The following is a 9,308-nucleotide window of genomic DNA, read 5'->3' as shown; positions in this document are numbered from 1 at the left end:
TTTTGTGTAACGCCCCACGTCACTATGGCTGCTTCCTGGAATGACGACTGGCCCTGCAAACCAACACGAGTCTTTCCAACATGCTTTTTCCTCACTCGCACGCTTCCTGGGAACCCTTCTCAGGGGGTCACCCATCATGAGATTACTCCAGGTCAAGCACGCTTAACTTTGGAGTTCTCAAGTGATGGACTACCGAAAAGAAGATGCATTTTGTTGGCATAGGTAGTACCAATCAATCCATTTAAGCCTTCTTCAACTGTGTAGTCTCATACCTACACAGTCTTAGAATCATCACACTTGACCTTCCCCAGGCGGTGTGGGATTGCATAACTTTTTACTCGGTCGTTCCCCCTACGGATCACGGGATTTTGACTATCACAATCACCCCCCCCCCCCCTTTAGGGGTCCGACGTCTCCGTCGGCCACACTTCCGGCAGGGTCAAGGCTCTGACACTATTTGTAATGACTCGACTAATTCTAGACCTCAGACCATTAAAAACTACTAAGACATAGCTACTATTTTGGAATACATATATGCTTCAAATAATAGAACTTTATTAAAAATCTAAAATACAGTACGGAATACAAAATATGGTATGAGATCCCATTGTTTAATACATAAAAACATAAACATAAAATTTAATTAATTGTTTAAATACTAAGTGCAGAAATACATAAAATCATAAATTAAAAGACTTGAAATAACGTCATCCTCGATCTTCCAACAGTCCATTCAATCAATCCATCCCCAATACACGTGCCAAGCTGCCACGAATCTGTCCCGCCTTCCAAGTTCATTTTCCTGCACCATCTAAAATAAAAGGAATGAGCCTAATGCGTAGCAAGGAAAATCTACTAAAAACATATATCATAAATCATAAGACTATATCATAAAAAAATATGACGTAAAAATGTATATCATATAGGACTACAATATTAATGGCCATTAACTCATTACCGTGGTATGTGATAAAACTATCTAGGTCCTCAGTCTACTGATCGAGGTAGGTTAGATCACAAAATAGTATATGATAACCCATCTAGGTCCTCAGTCTACTAATCAAGGTAGGGTAAATCATAACTCTACACCACGATATGATAAAAATCTTGGGGTTTGCTATCTAAACAACTATAAGCCCCAAGCGACTATAACATATATTCATATACATATACAACATATCATCATAACATAACATATCACATAAACATATCATAACACATATAATCTAACCTATTTTTCTTACCAAAAACTGGGATGTGGAGACAAGAACGGGATTGGAATACTCTTAAAACCAACAGTAAGAACCATGAGTTTTGTAATGCCCCAAATTTCCTAATAAGGTTTAGGACTTTGATTAGGAGGCCGGGAGGGCCATAATTGATCTATTATGCTATTTAATAATCATATGCATGTTCATGTGAATTATATTATTATATGATGGTAAATGCATGCATATGGGAGTATTTATAGTTATGAGGGCATTTTGGTAATTTGGCATGTTGAGGGCATATTTGTAAATTGGGTGCATATTGTAATTTGTGAATGAGATTTTATTATTATGGAGATATATTTGAGCTATTCGGCATGAGACGATCCTAGATTATGAGTTAGCTGTTTTGTCATAACGGGGTCAATTTTGGGGTAATATAAATGTTTATTTGATGATAAATTGGGAATATTTGAGATCAGGATGGAATTCTGGAAGTTTTGACTATAATGTCCCCAGGGGTGTTTTCGGGACCCTGAGCCTTAGGTTTTATTTGAGGTTACTTAAGCTTGAAGTAGCTTGTCAGATAAGAACGTACGTTAGAAAATCTCTCTCTTCCTTCCCGATAGCTTATTTTACCGTTCGAAGCCTTTTTTAAGGAATCTCGAGTTCTAGGAGTCAGAATCAAGCGAGGGTCAAGGCATAGCGATCCTAGGAAATATTAGAAGCTTCTTAACCGAAGGATTTAACGAAAAACAACCCAATCAAAGGTAATCTAAGTTTGAAGTTTTTAGTTTCTAAAGTTTTTAAGCTTAGAATTGGACTTTGTGAATTGTTGAGTTTTTGGTTGGTTTAAGCTTCAGGTTTTGGTGGTTTTGGAACATTGGGAAGTTTGGGAACAAAACTGCACCCTGTGTATATGTGGCATGCATGGCTATTAATGATGCATGTTGGTTGATTATTGAGTATGGCATGCATGGCTATTATTGATGCATGTTGGTTGATTATTGAATTTGACATGCATGGTTATTATTGATGCATGTCGGTTGATTATTATGTGTGACATGCATGGCTATTCTTGATGCATGTTGGTTGACTATTAAACGTGACATGCATGGCTGTTATTGGTGCATGTTGGATTGCTGGATATATTGCATATGATGCGTGACAAACTTGTGACTGGGACATGCTTTGTATACTGAGTATGATATTGTTCAGAGCTTGTGCCTCTGTGGTTGTGCATGGTCCTAATTGTACTAGTATCTGTTTAGTAAGTATGCTGAACACCTTGTTTACGAGTATTGGGCATGTGATATATAATTGGTGGCATGACTTACTTGTGTATGGCACTGACTAGTCAGAGACCGAACCTAAGGTCGATGAACATGCATTGAATGGCTCTATGACATTAATGCTAGACCGACCCTAAGGTCGATGAACAAGCATTGAATGGCTCTATGGCATTAATGCTAGACCGACCCTAAAGTCGAGAATCATGCATTGAATGGCTCTATGGTATTAATGCTAGACCGACCCTAAGGTCGATGATCACGCATTGAATAGCTCCATGGCATTAGTGCGGGACCGACCCTAAGGTCGAAGAACTTATAAGCGCTTGCCTGGTCTATGACCAGATGTTTATAGCCAAGGTATATGACCCCGGTGACTGTTTGTCACATGGCTAGGGGACGTTGTCCATAGCACGACTCTAGAGTCGGGAGGAAGGTTATGTTAGTGACCATTCACCATGCACCTGTCCTGATCAAACTTATGAAAAATCACTTATGAGTTAAGCCCTGGTGACCCTATCGTCACATGGCTAGAGGGAGCTATGCTCATTATTGTGACTTTTGGCTATTGTCACCTATTTGCTTGGACTGATAATCCTGAATGATTATTATGATCATTGTTGATATTATATCATGCTTTATTGTGTTTTCTTGCTGGGCTTTGGCTCACGGGTGCTACGTGGTGCAGGTAAAGGCAAGAGGAAGCTGGACCATCCTTGAGTTGAAGAGCTCAGGTGATGATGTGTACATATGCAGCTGCTCGTCCTCCACGGCCGAGGTTTAAAGTGGAACTAGGGTTGAACCCTGTTTTGCCGCTTAGAACGGCCTGTTGTAAATATTTTCTGTAATAGACTCTGAAATTATATTTTCGGGATCCCAGTGTATATGTTAAACATTCTAGTGAAACGTTACATCTTAACCAAAGTTTTTAATCCCTAAACCGCTAATCATACTTAGTTCACGATTTTGGCCAAATGACTCGATTAGCGAGTTTAGCACTGTTTGCAAGGCACACCGTAACGGTCCCTGGAGTTGGGGCGTTACAAGTTTCTAAAGATATAGAGATGAAAAAGAGAACTAAACCATCAAAGATAGAAACTTACCGAAAAATCTTAAGTTTCAAGGAACTTAAACACCTAACAAAAAGCCATAATAATGAGTCAGGATCTAAAAGAAAAATGGAAGAAAATAAAAGAACTATGATGGATTAAACCTGAAGATAAGAATACATTGGATGAACTAGAACTTTGATCTACATCTCGATACCGAAATATCACTCTATCTTACTTCCCAAGTGTTTAGAAAAGCTTTTAACCCAAAACCCAAGTGTTTTCTCTCTAGAGTAAACTTAGCAGCTTGGAGCCTCTGAAGAATGCTTGAATGATGAATAAAATGGTTGAGTACTAGGTCTTAAAAAGAATAAATAAATAAATATAAATTTATAGAGTTCAAGGAGTGAAACTAACCCATTTTAAAAAGAATAAATAAATAAATATAAATTTATTAGATTTGAATTTTTTGTTCAATAGATGCCCAGAACTCGGCCAAAGTGTTTAGAAACAAATCTAGGTTGTTGAGGACTGTTTCTAATTTAAATCCACAAAAATTCAAAAAAATGACTCTTGGAGCCGATATATCACCTACCCTAGGCGATATATCGCCCCTACCTATGTCCTGAGCTTCCGTGGTTTCGTTCGTGCGAAGTCGACGTGTTTTCCGTATCTTCCGTAGGCGACATATTGGCCCCTATAGCTGCGATATATCGGCCTACGCTGATATTTTAAACACGTTTTTGCACACTTTCAGCATATTTGAAGTTTGTTAAAACAACTTTGACTGAGTAAAATGTGATCCTAACAGCTGCTGGAAGGTTCTAGAGCTTCTAGATTCATCCATTATTAATTAATTCATCTAAAATCCTTAAATCCTTAAATAAACAAGCATGTGACAAGTGTCATGCTCTTAATAATTCTATCTAAACCTTAGGTTATAATAAATAATATTTCTAGGACCAGCTATATTAATCAAACCTTATGTTATAATTAATATTTATAAACTATATGTTAAACTTATAAAATCCATAACTATTTCTATGAGTTTCCAAATAAATCCCGTCTTGAACCAATATCCACGAAAATTAAAATACTACTACTGTTGCTGCTGCTGCTATCTAGCTAAGTAAAATTCTGAGACGCTACATTTTGGAAGGAGAAGAAATTGAACGTGGATCATGGTAATATGATATTGTTTACTATATATACTGAAAAAAAATATTTGTATCTTCGAATTTAATTAGCTAACCAAGTATTGGTATTAATATTGTTTGAATTTTAGTTATCTATATAACTATTTTCTTCTTATCATATAATTATGTTTTTTTTATTCAAAAGTGAATAGTTGTACAAAATATTATAATTATTATCATTAATTATCAATATTAATAATTCTATTTTTCTCTCATTTGATATTTTCTCAAGCTTGTGACAAAGCGATATTACTGATGGTATTATTTGGATTTGTAATTAGTTTTCACTATAGTAAATAAATGTTTTCTAGATTGTAATTTAGTGGACATTCGAGCAGCAACAAAAGATACGATGTTGATGTGAAGCACACAAAATCTTTTTTAGAAACAAGGAACATATTATGAATTAAAAAAGTATATAATAATGACAATTGATGTTAATATTGTTTTCACATCTCTTGTTTTTCAAATGCTATTATACATTCTATTAATTTCTTGAAAGGAGAGAGAACCAAATAATTGATTAATTAGGTACTATTAATACCATTTTACTATTAGAGCATAACTTAAAAAAAATGAAGGAATTACTGTTACACCCAGATTTCGAGCCCTAAGAATTGTGACCTCGAAAGCTGGATTCGTTAGGAATGGGCTCGTAATGTCTGGAACACGTGTCCGCAACCTAGGCACCGGACCTACAAGCAGCGGGCAGCCTCAAAGATGGTAGCCTCGAAACCATTACAAGCTCGAAAGACAGACATCAAAACACATCTGTTCTCAGATGGCCTCGGATCAGGGGCTCCGAGCCTGACATAAGTATGAGCTCGAAGTCGCATGATCTCCGGGAAATGCCATAGCTCGAAAGTCAGTAAGAAACCTGGGTGGGAACAGCACTGACAATGTAGATTGATAACTCTGAATATCCTAGTGAGTCATTTTGGAGAGACGCGGTCTACATTGATTGTTGTAAATCCCCTATAATAAAGGGATATTTATTATTCAGTTATACGCCCCCTGATCTTCAAGGGACGTTTCCTTGTATATAGGATTACAGGCTTTTAATGCCATTAAATTTATTTACATATACTGAATAACTTCCCAAAATATGTGGGATAGTATTATGAAATTTCCTCTATAAATAGAGAGGTCATGCACCATGAAAAAGGATCGAATTTTTGTAATCTTGGGAGAAACTCTGGAGAATTCATTCTTAAAGAATTTCCAGAAATCATCTTAAGTTCTAATAACAAAGACTCGTGGACTAGGCAGAGTTAACTGCTGAACCACGTAAAAAATCTCATTTGTGTTATCATATTTTTCTTGGCCATAACCAATTATTGTTTTCGTGCTCTTATTTCACTGTTGACGAAAAACGGCGTCAACAATTACAAAAGGTATAAATTTCTCACTCACATTATACAAATTATAAAATTAATAAAACAAATATTGAATTACGTTAAATATATATAATTGAATTACAAAATGTATAAATTCAAATTATAATATTTATCAAACAAATATAAAATTACCTCAAATATATATTTAAAATTATTATAAAAAAATTACGTGAAGGCATGTATATTTTCTAATATATTTATATGATGTGGCACTCTAAAATTGCTTCAAAGCCCCATTTCTTTTTTTTTTTTTACATTTTTTTAATTTGAATTCAAATTTGATTATATATTTAATTAGGACAACTATTTAATTAAATTATAAATATAAATAACCATTAGCTTTTCTCATTTTTTTTACTTTTTAATTTATGACTATTAATTAATTAAGAAAAAATCTATCTATTTTCTCATTTTTATAATAATAATAATAATAATAATTGTTGACTGCATTTTTAGCCAACGACGTGAGAACGTCAAATACGACGAACCTTCAAGAGAATGTAAACGACAACAGACGGTATAAACAAGAAAAGTAAATAACACAGAATTTTTATAGTGGTTCAGCCCCGATTGTCGGTAATAGCCTAATCCACTTAGAGTTGTGATTTATAAATCTATACTCAAGATCAGATGGACTATGCCAACTGAGTTTCTTCAGTATAAATTGTGAAAATACAAGAATTCTCTCTAATTTCAGCACTTTCTCTCTCTAGAATAGACAGACCCAATTTTATCTCTCTAGAAAGAATAAGCAGAAGGGACCCCTCTCTCATCTCATAAGCTCTCTATTTATAGAGATGGGATCCTCAACTGATATCCCCTTATAATAGGGATATTTTACTATATTTATTACATTTATATTACAAATAAACATTCAAAATTCAAAATGTAACAAATTCCCCATTTGCGGGAAGAATGAGAGATTCCCGCGCATGTTGTTGAAGTTGTGTCTGACTTAGTCTCCTCTAGCTAGTTGGTCCACCTCCTACTCACTACCCATGCAAGTGCTGGTTAAACATGCATGGTGGTAGGATATGCATGGTGGTAGGACATGCTTTGGGTGGGTTGAACGTGCATGGTTCTCCTCGAACATGTACTCTCCTCTAGCATGCCATGTTCCTCCTTGAACCAATCTCCTTGGCTTCTCCTCGGACCAAGGTGGTTCGAGGCAACTTCCTTGGCACCTCACCTTGAACGACATTGAGGCAACCTCACCTTGAACGACATTGAGGGAACCTCACCTTGGACAACATTGAGGGAACCTCACCTTGGACAACATTGAGGGAACCTCACCTTGGACAACATTGAGGGAACCCCACCTTGGACAACATTGAGGCAACCCCCTTTAGCATCTCCCAAACATGTCCGATCGAACATTGTATAGACTTTCCTTATGAAAGTCTAAGTCTCCATTCTCTTGCATGAGACTCCTCCTCCTTAGCTATTTACCTTGGGCACGTTCGAGCCAACACTTAGAAAACCTTGGGAGGCTTACCTCCTACACACCCTTGGGGTCTCCTAGGACCACACCCTCCTTGGGGTCTCCTAGGACCACCCTCTTAGCCCTCCTAGGAGGCACTCTCCTAGATGCATTCTCCTTAGCCTCCTAGGATGCATTCTCCAATTTTTGGGTATAACAATAATAATAATAATAGATGTCAATTAAAAATATCCATATATAATAATAATAATAATAAATAAATAATCTATCTATTTGTATTTTTAACTTTTTTGACAAAACACAATGTTAAATACACTCTATATTACACTCTCTTTTGTACTATCTTAAATCAATGAATGACACGTGGATTCTACTAATGATTTGAAAAAAAATATTAAAATATAAAATTTTTAATAATATCCACATGTCATGCATGGATGAAGGAGAATGCAAAAAAGAGTGCAATATATAGTTTCCTTATCACTCATCTAAAAAAACAATAAATGATCCAACCAGGTAATCAACATTTTGATAAAACACAAGGTCCACAAGTTAATTTTAAAAAATAAAGAGTCCAAACGAGTAATCAGCTAAAATACAAAGTTCAAAATGGTGTGAACCCTAATAGAAAATATAAATTATATAGATAATTATATATATATATATATATATTCATACAATTTACTTTTTATAAAGAATTTTTAACACTTTGAATAAATACATGGTCCAAATGTTAATTTTAAAAAAGAGTAAATGACGGCTAAAATACTAAATGTTTTCAAAATGTTGCACTTTTATACTCAATTTTTTTTTACGGTAAATATACTCAATGTCTTCAAAATGTTACACTTTTATACCCAAACTTTTTTTTTGCGATAAATATACTAAATATTTTTAAAATGTTACACTTTTATACCTATTTTTTATTATTTTAATAAATAATAAGAAAGTGAAGGAAAAATATAGGATTTTAATTATTTTCTAAATTTAAATTATTTTCTCTTTCTTATTATTTCTCAAAATAATTATTTTAAATAAACATTAATAAATGTGTTATTAAAATTAATAAAAATGATTTAAAATAATTAAAAACTTATATATTTTCATCAATTTAAAATATAAGTTTTCTTTTTTAAAAAAGTAAAGAAAAAATATAAGTTTTAATTATTTTGATTAATTTTACTAATCTTAATTTTTTTTATTATTTTGAAAGTGAAAATAATTTAAAATTTTAAAAAGAACTAAAATCCTATATTTTTCCTTCACTTTCTTATTATTTCTCAAAATAATTTTAAAAAAAAGTATAAAAGCGTAACATTTTAAAAACATTAGGTATATTTACTGCCAAACAAAAGTTTGGGTATGAAGGTGTAACATTTTGAAGACATTGAGTATATTTACTGCTAAAAAAATATTGAGTATAAAAGTGCAACATTTTGAAAACATTTGGTATTTTAGCCGCCTTTACTCTTTTAAAAATAAAGAGTCAAAATGAGTAATCGGCCAAAATATAGTGTTCAAATAATCGATCTATCTAGAGATTTTTACGTTCCTCATTAAATTATATTTTTATTTTACTATATTAATACTAAAAAAATTTTTATTACATTTTAACATATAAATCTTACCCTTTTTCAAAAATTATATATAATGTTTCCTTATTTAACTTATTTAATGAATATTTTTTATTTCGTTTGTTAATATTTGTATAAATGTTTTATTTTTAGT

This window comes from Humulus lupulus, chromosome 4, assembly GCF_963169125.1.
Source record: "Humulus lupulus chromosome 4, drHumLupu1.1, whole genome shotgun sequence".
In the NCBI taxonomy this organism is placed as follows: Eukaryota; Viridiplantae; Streptophyta; class Magnoliopsida; order Rosales; family Cannabaceae; genus Humulus; species Humulus lupulus.
The sequence above is the reverse complement of the archived record's forward strand: the minus strand, read 5'-3'. Positions refer to the sequence as shown.